The sequence below is a fragment of the Ictidomys tridecemlineatus genome, chromosome 1 (genome assembly GCF_052094955.1).
Source record: "Ictidomys tridecemlineatus isolate mIctTri1 chromosome 1, mIctTri1.hap1, whole genome shotgun sequence".
Taxonomy (NCBI): Eukaryota; Metazoa; Chordata; class Mammalia; order Rodentia; family Sciuridae; genus Ictidomys; species Ictidomys tridecemlineatus.
In genome coordinates, this window is record NC_135477.1 from 96,571,005 (window position 1) to 96,579,512 (window position 8,508).

General features: G+C 33.4%; 1 long non-coding RNA gene across 1 annotated transcript; it reads left to right on the top strand.

The window, feature by feature from the left end:
• Positions 1–963: 963 nt before the first annotated feature.
• On the top strand, positions 964–7,352 carry LOC110598523 (uncharacterized). The gene is made up of 3 exons (XR_013425438.1): positions 964–1,199; positions 2,153–2,285; positions 7,008–7,352. It is a non-coding gene; the product is annotated as an uncharacterized LOC110598523 (long non-coding RNA).
• Positions 7,353–8,508: the final 1,156 nt, after the last annotated feature.

The window sequence follows — 8,508 nt, forward strand, 5'->3', positions numbered from 1 at the left end:
ACTTTTAATACCTTATTGTTCTTTCAGAATACACTGTGTCAAATAGTTATTTGATAAGTGTTTATTAAATGAATAGATGTATAAAAACTTACACTTCATGTATTTGTGAGCAGTGTTACTAGAGAAAGCAGGGTTTATTAGAAAGACAACACTGCACAGATGAAGACAAGACATCTTGAAAATTTTAAAAATATTCCTATATTCCAGTAAACCTAACTCTTTCCATGTGAAATTCCTTTTATTATGACATTTGTTTCCAAAGTAACATTACATTATTGATTCAAATCTGTTGTTCAATAACTGCTAAATTCCACTTCCTTCAGGCAGGTTTTCCCATTTCCCCCACATTTTCCTCTGAATTTCCATTTTAATTTTGTCTGTGTGTTTTTACTGTAACACTTTTCCTCCTTTCAGTTTTTCTTACTATTTTATGCCTTATATTCATATATATGTTAGTCCTTTTATTTTTTCTCCTAGACTGATAGCTCCTTAAAAATAGGTTTTACATTTGTTTCATTTTAGTAATCTAGAGGCACTTCATAGCACATATTGATAATTCACTAAACTTAATGGATAAATCAATCATTAACAATTTATTAAGTTCCTAATGTGCATATAGGAGTGTCTTAGACCCTAAGAATTAAAAGGAGAGAGAATCAGACATAACTTTACTATGTTCATAAGCGAATATACAACAAGTGAAACTCCACATGATGAACAATCACAAGAATGGGAACCTAATTAGAATAAATTATACTCCATATGTGTATAACATGTCAAAATACACTCTATTATCAAGTATATTTAAAAAATAAAAATAAAAAATAAAAAGGGGGCTCTTGTTCTAAAGGAATATATAATATAGTAGGTGGGAGAAATGTACATAAGTATGTAACAATGGGCATTTATGGGTTCACATTTTCCCACACTGTTTATCTTTCTTTATATTTAGGGTTTTTTTTTTTTGTTTGTTTTTTTTGGTACTGAGGATTGAACTCGGAGCACTCAACCACTGAGCCACATCCCTAACCCTATTTTTTCTTTTCTTTCTTTCTTTCCTTTTTTTTTTTTTGTGTGTGTGTGTGTATGTTTTATTTAGAGACAGGGTCTCAGTGAGTTGCTGATGCCTTTCCGTTGCTGAGGCTGGCTTTGAACTTGTGATCCTCCTGCCCCAGCTTCCAGAGCTGCTGGGACTACAGGTGTGCACCACTGCGCCTGGCTAGGAGTTTTTGTTTGTTTGTGGTTTTTTTTTTTTTTTTTTTTTGGTTTTAATAAGCTTCACTTGTTATAGTTCACCTTTTAAATTATTCTTTATGAAAATAGTTTTATTTTTTTCATTTTGGCATGAACAGGATTCAAATTGATAAGGCACACTGGCAGTGGGGCCCCAAGCAGTCCTGGGTCTAAGTTCTCTGCACCCTGAATAAAAGCTGAGCAAGACAGGAGAGGTTGGCTAGCAAGGTAAAGTCTTACTGAGAGCAAAAGTTCACTCTGGTAGAGCAAAGTGGGTTGAGCTGCAAAGTATCTCAGCCTACAGAGAGCACCAAGTACCAATTATATAGGTGCTTTATTATTTCTTTGGATTTACAGGATAGATTACTCTCATGTAACTCTGTGAGGCACACTGAGTAAATGGACTATCTTCTGACTCTAAATATCCCCAGCTTAAGCTTTGAAACACTAACAGTATATATGGGGAATAAAATCTATGTGCTTATTTTAGGTGGTGTCACTTGCCATCTAAGTGGTGGTGGCAGAGAACTTAAAAGAAGCTAATATGATTTTTTTTAAGTTTTCCCTTTCCTGCTTCTAGATAATTAAGCGGTTTTAGAGGATTCTAAAGCACCACAAACAACAGTTAGATCTGAGCTTTGTAACTACCCTGTGAAGGAAAACAGCCCAGGGGGGAGAATGGGATCTTCAAGCCTGACCCTTCTGCTCCCTAGCGTATCAGTTCTGAGAGCACCTACAAGCTTCCAGAACTAAAAAGCACTGCAATTGGTACCTCTTTATTCCTTTTGTCATTATGTAACAAATTTTCAGCTGTTTTTAGAATATTTCAAAAACTATGTTTTAGATGATAGGTGTTTTAAACTACTAAATAGAGTATTGATGTGTGGGCGGATATTTGTCTCCTTTTTGTACTCTGCAGCTGAATGCCTGAGGCATCTGCAGCTGAACAGTGGAAGAGATTTCAACAAGAGAAGTCTGTAACCATGCCAGCCAGCAGTCAATCTCTTTCCCTCCTGCCCTTCCCTCTGTGAGGTGTATTTATAGGCAATCAGGTATGCACATGTGTGCATGCACATATATGCACACATATGTAGGGAAATATTCTGATGTATGCACAAATTAAAATTTCTCAACTTTACATTCATATTTTTTGTATTTTAATATTTCTGATATCTGAATAGGTAAAGCAAGCAATGATCACGTATAACGTTTGTCAAAAAGCTTCGATAATTCAAGCTAAAGCATCTTGTAATTAATGACATTTTAAGAGAGAAAGTGTGTATGATTTTCTATTTTTTTTTTTTTTTGCCTAAAGTTTTTTGACTCCAAGGTATCAACTTGGCCTATTCTGTTCTGTTTCTTTATTATGCATGCTCACATATTTTGAATTTCCAAAAGAATGGGAAACAGTGGCCCATTCCACTTTACTTGAAAGAAACCTTGCTTAAAAACATGTGTAAATATGTTGCAAACAAATGAAGGAGATTACTATTTAGAGCAAAAGTATTTTGAATTACTTCATAAGTGAGTCTTTTAAGTAAGAGAAGAAACCAACATATTTTGCTTTTTAAATTTTAAGGCTACTTAGACTGGATTTGATAAACTCTCCTTGCTTATGTCAGGAGTGCTTCTTGATGTATTTAGGTTTAGATAATTTAGACACAAACTGGGACCTGAGAGCTGGGCACATGTTGGCCTCACCAATTGTCTTTTGAATAGAATGGATTTAAATTAAGAGGCTTTGTTAATTCCCAGTTTATATGGTTCTGTACTATGACAAAAATGTCATTATTCTACTAACACTTTTATTTTTTTTTGTTTAAGATACTTAGTAAGAAAGAACAAAGTCAATCCTCATGATAATAAAATTTTAATTCCTTTAGGGAGAAATTTTTTAAAGTATATTTTGGATAAACAAATTTATTTGTTGAAGAATTGGAATATTATTTGAGGTCCTTGTGTGTGTGTGTGTGTGTGTGTGTGTGTGTGTGAGAGAGAGAGAGAGAGAGAGAGAGAGAGAAGAGAGAGAATTATTATTATACTCCAGACCAATAAATCCCAAGAGCAAAATATACAATAAATTCCAAACTAAACTTCATGGATTGAATTAAATCTTGCAATACTGGTATTCATGTGGTATCCAGCCACATGAAGTCAATATAGTGAGCTTTTCAACATACAAGAAAGAAAATTGGTTTAAATATAATATCTCAAAATAGCACCACTTGCAGCAAGTGTATAATTTGTGAAGTAATTGGGTAATTAATTGAAAAAAATGTTGATCAGTGTACAGAGCTTGTCCGTCTTTCAAAAAATGGAGCATATAGTAGAATGCAAATGCATTTCTTTTCTGAGGCTTTGAATATTAATTTTACAAACTATTTCAGTTCATCCAATTTTTAATGGTAAAGACACATTTTAATTCACAGAGGAATTTTCTTTTGACAATGCAAATGTTACATTTCGTGTTCTTTTAAAGTTAATACAAATTCTTATGGAATATTTCCCAACATTTTAGAATATTTTCACCTTTCTTTTATTTCTCCTATCAGTGCTTTCTTTCCTTTATATTTTCCTAATACCTTAAAGAAACATGTTCAATTCAATATGATTGTGTATTACTTATAATACAACTTGATTGCTTCAACCTTTATTATTTGGTATTTTCCCTTCCATTTACTCCAGGTATCAACTTCACAGAATTCCCATCCTCAATGATAGTGCCAATCTCTTTGATACTGCTGCCCTTCTTTGCAAAATGCCTGTGTTCCTCCAGTTTCTGGACTCAGTCATCTTTTCTCCTTTGCTAGATCATCCTCTAGTCACCCTTCACTTCCTCACTCAAACACAATCTTCTCTGAAACAATATCCTCTTACCTTTCTCCTCTGAACTCTCCTTTTATGTGTCCCATTGTGTAGATGGGGTTGTCTCCTAAACTACTCAAAGGAGAAACCCAGGAGTAATGAAAATCCATATTGTCAGTACGGAGCACAGTGATAAACTATACTCAATAATGTTAGTTGATTTTGAATTTTTTTTTTTTTGAGAAAAATTTTAGTCTTCAAATTGTAAGGGACACAGAGAATGCTAAAATACTACTAATAATAAATAAAGGGTCAACAAAAATATTTCTTTGCCATGCTAACTGGGTATTTTATTTTCTTCTCTCTAAATTTTTATCCTGGTATAGCTCCATGACCTACTGATTAACAAGTACAATTTTTTTTGCCTGTTTCCAGGCCTAGAGGCAGAGTCCTAGCCAAGATACTGACATTGTCAAGAATGACCATAGGAAAAATTGCTTACATTTGTTTTTCTTCTTTGTAATTAGAATAAAAGTGCCAACCAACCACAGAGGTTTTGTTGTGAGGAACACATGATATTGTGTAAAGCTCACAGGACTATGCTGTCATTCAGTAAACATGATCTATTGAAATTATCACTGCTTTTGTTCCTCTTTTAAAATTTCTGGTTTTTCCCATACTAGATCCTGAGCTCTGTTTTGCACGAATATTTTTATTTAAATAATTAAATTACATGCCATTGGCCATTTAGATGGCATCTATTCAATTCTATATTATTGGCACAAGTTAAGGTAGAGAAACTTTTTGAGATTAAGAGTTCTTGATAAATCACTGGTAGTTTCAGTGAAACCTCATCCATCTGATTTAACCTGGACTCATTGAGCTCCCCTTTGAATAAACACAATTTTGCTCTTCTAGTTAAAGTCAAATTTATGTCCTATGAAGAACAAGAATTCTCGTTTTCTTTTCAGATACCACAATATAACATTTTCCATGTTTTTTCACAAAGACAGTACAATATTGTGGGCAAGTATCACTTTCACAAATTGATGGTGCTCTCTGTTTCTCACATTAGCATCAGCAGCTGAGTTTAGATGAGCAGATGATTTCCCATTTCTTGAGGCCTGAGCCCAGGGACGGCATTGCTTGTTCCTCTCAGCTTGGGGCATCTTAGACTCCATGCTACTGACACTGACAAAAAATGGGTACCATTGTGGGAACTAAGTTACACAACTCTGGAAAGAGACAAAGGATAGAGAGGTGACATTTTTACCGAATTGATTTTTAACTCTCGCTATATTTTTTAAAGTTCAGTGGGGTTTCTTCCGTTTCCTTCTTCAGATCATTCCTGAGACCCTCTGAGCCTATACATCATTGTCTTTGTGCTGAGAACTGTTGTTATATAAAAAAAAAAGAAAGAAAGAAAAGAGAGGAAAGGAAGAAAGAAAGAATGGATGGATAATATAGGGACTATGACCCATGGGGCATGTAATAGGAATCTAATTGGCACAAGAGAGAGGAAGATGATAATGAAAATGTTAATTTCCTCCAAGCAAATAACACTACAACTTATATTTTCTTGGACTATTAAAACAAGTGTTCAGACTTTGGACCAGAAGGCCATTTTATTGCAAAGTTGTTAAAGTGGTTATTTTGAGAACAATAAATGATGAGGACATTTGTCTGTCCAACCCAGGCAAACAGTTAATAACCAAAATCATGCCTTCTTTCATTTTTTAAAGCAATCATTTAGTGAACAAAATTTACCCACCACTGATACTACTCAGTAATTATACATTAAATGCCTTTGGATTCTTCCGTGAGTTATCAAATTATCTTGCATCAAAGCCTGAAAGAGTACAGCTTTCAAATATCCTTGTTTTTGACCAAAGAACACCTTAAGCATTATAAGATTTTGATTTATAATAAGAATTAATTAGCAAATATTTGCTATTAATTTAATTTTAAGGAATATGGAAAAAATAAAAGTTAAATGAAAACATACTATGGATGCAAAATCTAGTGGAATAATGGAAAAACAAATAATAATAAAGAACACTATGACCAGAACAGTATTCAAGCCACTTCCATTAATATACACAATTGTGTGTCAGCTAAAATTAAGTTTAATTTAAAAATTAAAAAAGAAAAAAAATGAACCTGGAAAAATTTACCGCCAATTGTTTATGATGGGCAATTAGAATTGGTGGCATTACAGCAAAGTGAAAAAGTTTATTTTGTATAAATATGTCAAACATAATGTATTAGACAATACTAAGAAGCATTTGTTTTGCAAAATAAAGGATTATATTTAATACTTAAAAGAGAATTAGTAAAAATGAGTCTTCTGAAATCAGAATTAAATTTCTCCCAATTTTTTTTTCTGGGGGGCAGGGAGTACTGGGGATCAAATCCAATGCTCATACAAGCCAGGCAAGTACTCTGAGTTACACACCTAGTCCTCTTCTAAAAGTTGTTATTTTGATAAATATTTCACTGCTAGCCACATTGTTTTCAACATTGTCACAACCAACAGCTCATTTACTTGCATTGATGTTGGCACAAGTGTGACCCTGGATTTAAGTCCATTTATCATCTAATATTATTTATTTGATGTCTTTCTTTCCTTCCTTCTTCCTTCCCTCATTCTCCCCTCTTTTCCTTGCAGTGGTAGAATACTTGCCTGGCATATGCAAGACCCTGAGTTCAATCTTTAACACTGCATCCTGTTTGTCTACTTGTACTTATCAAGTAACAAATAAGGATCTCTATTATTATTTTTTTTCTGATTTCTTAGCAATCATAACATTGGGTCTCCATTTCAATTCTCCTACTTTTCAACATCTTCAGCCTATTAAGAAGACATTTTAAATTCTATATATTAATTGCAAACTTCGTTTTTTGTGTTTATCCTTTCCTTAACACATTGGCCAGTTGTACCAACTAAGAAATATTGTGTTTTGTTACAGGAGCATGAAAGAATGTGGGTTTCCTCAGAAGTTCTGGCCATTCAGTAACATCCATTAGGTGCTTTCATTGCTCTGCAGAGGACAGGCACTAAATTCCTGATCTGAAGCACCTGATTCAGAAAGAAGCTTACCCAGAATATGTTCACTTTCCACAGCATCCTAGGGAGAAGTTGGAGGATACACAAAATATCCCCACCAAGGAAAGGAACACAGAGCTATAATTGTGAAGAAATAATTTGTGCTCTTGTGTGTAGCATGCACACACAAATATATGTGCAATTCTGTCTTCTACTACATGAAAAACCAAGAAATGAAACCAATAAAGAAATAAATTTTTTATTTTCAGAGAGGGTCTCAAAAGGTAGACCTCGGACTGGAAATTCTCTTGTGTTAGTTTCCAAAGAAGTGGGGATTACAGGTGTGTGCCTAGCCCAAATATTTTAAAAATATCTCCACCCCAGTGGTGGGGATCTAACCTAGGGCCCCTCACATACTAGGCAAGAACTCTACGACCGAGATATACCCTGATCCCTAAAACAACTTTTTAAAAATTATTTTTAGTTGTAGATGGACACAATACCTTTATTTCATGTTATTTATTTTTATGTGGTGCATCACACATGCTGGGCAAGCACTATACTACTGAGCTACAACCCCAGCCCCTAAAATAACTTTTAACAGGTTTTGAGTTTATTATTTTGGCCATTTACATATTGTCTAGTACTTGTGCACAAAAAATAAAAATATTTTTAAATGGAGTCAGGAAGAGATGTGGCTAATTTATGACTACTCCTCTCAAAGTCAAACATCATAGTCCAGATAGTTTTGAATATTATATCTATCAAAGAGTAGGTTTTAACTAGCTATATAATAGTTAGTCTGTATAACAGTGGATGCTGTTAGCTATGTTAGGTAAAAAACATATTTTAGGAGTTTTAAAACAGGGGATTTATATTTCTCTTATCATTTTATTCTTCTGTATAATACATATGGAAAATATTTTTGTTTAGACTTGTAAAGCAGAATCTACAAAAAGGGCCATAGGTAGATTTGTTAGAATCAGTCATTATTAATGAGTAAATACTATGAATTATTGTCAGTTTGTGAAACTCTTGGGGAAAAAAAAAACAATAGACCTAGTGATCCTGTGTTCTTTTCCAGTACCCATTGGTTGAATCTTGGAAGGAGTTTACAAAGATTTACTGTTTTGAAAAAATTTGTTGATAATTCAAAGCAAAGACTTGGAAATTTGAAGTTTCTAAGTTTATCTGTTACCTAATTAAGCAGGTACAAAATGTTGACATGAAAATTTTCATAATACAAAACCATAATAATGATTTACATTTTAAAAAACATGAATCAATACAAAGATTACTTAAATTATAATTTATGGTGTTATGAAAATTGGCTGCAAAAGGCTAACAGAAATTTTGGAAGAATTTTTTTAAAATATACATTTGGAGCTTTTTAATTCCACATGCCCTTTTAAATTTGTTGTTAA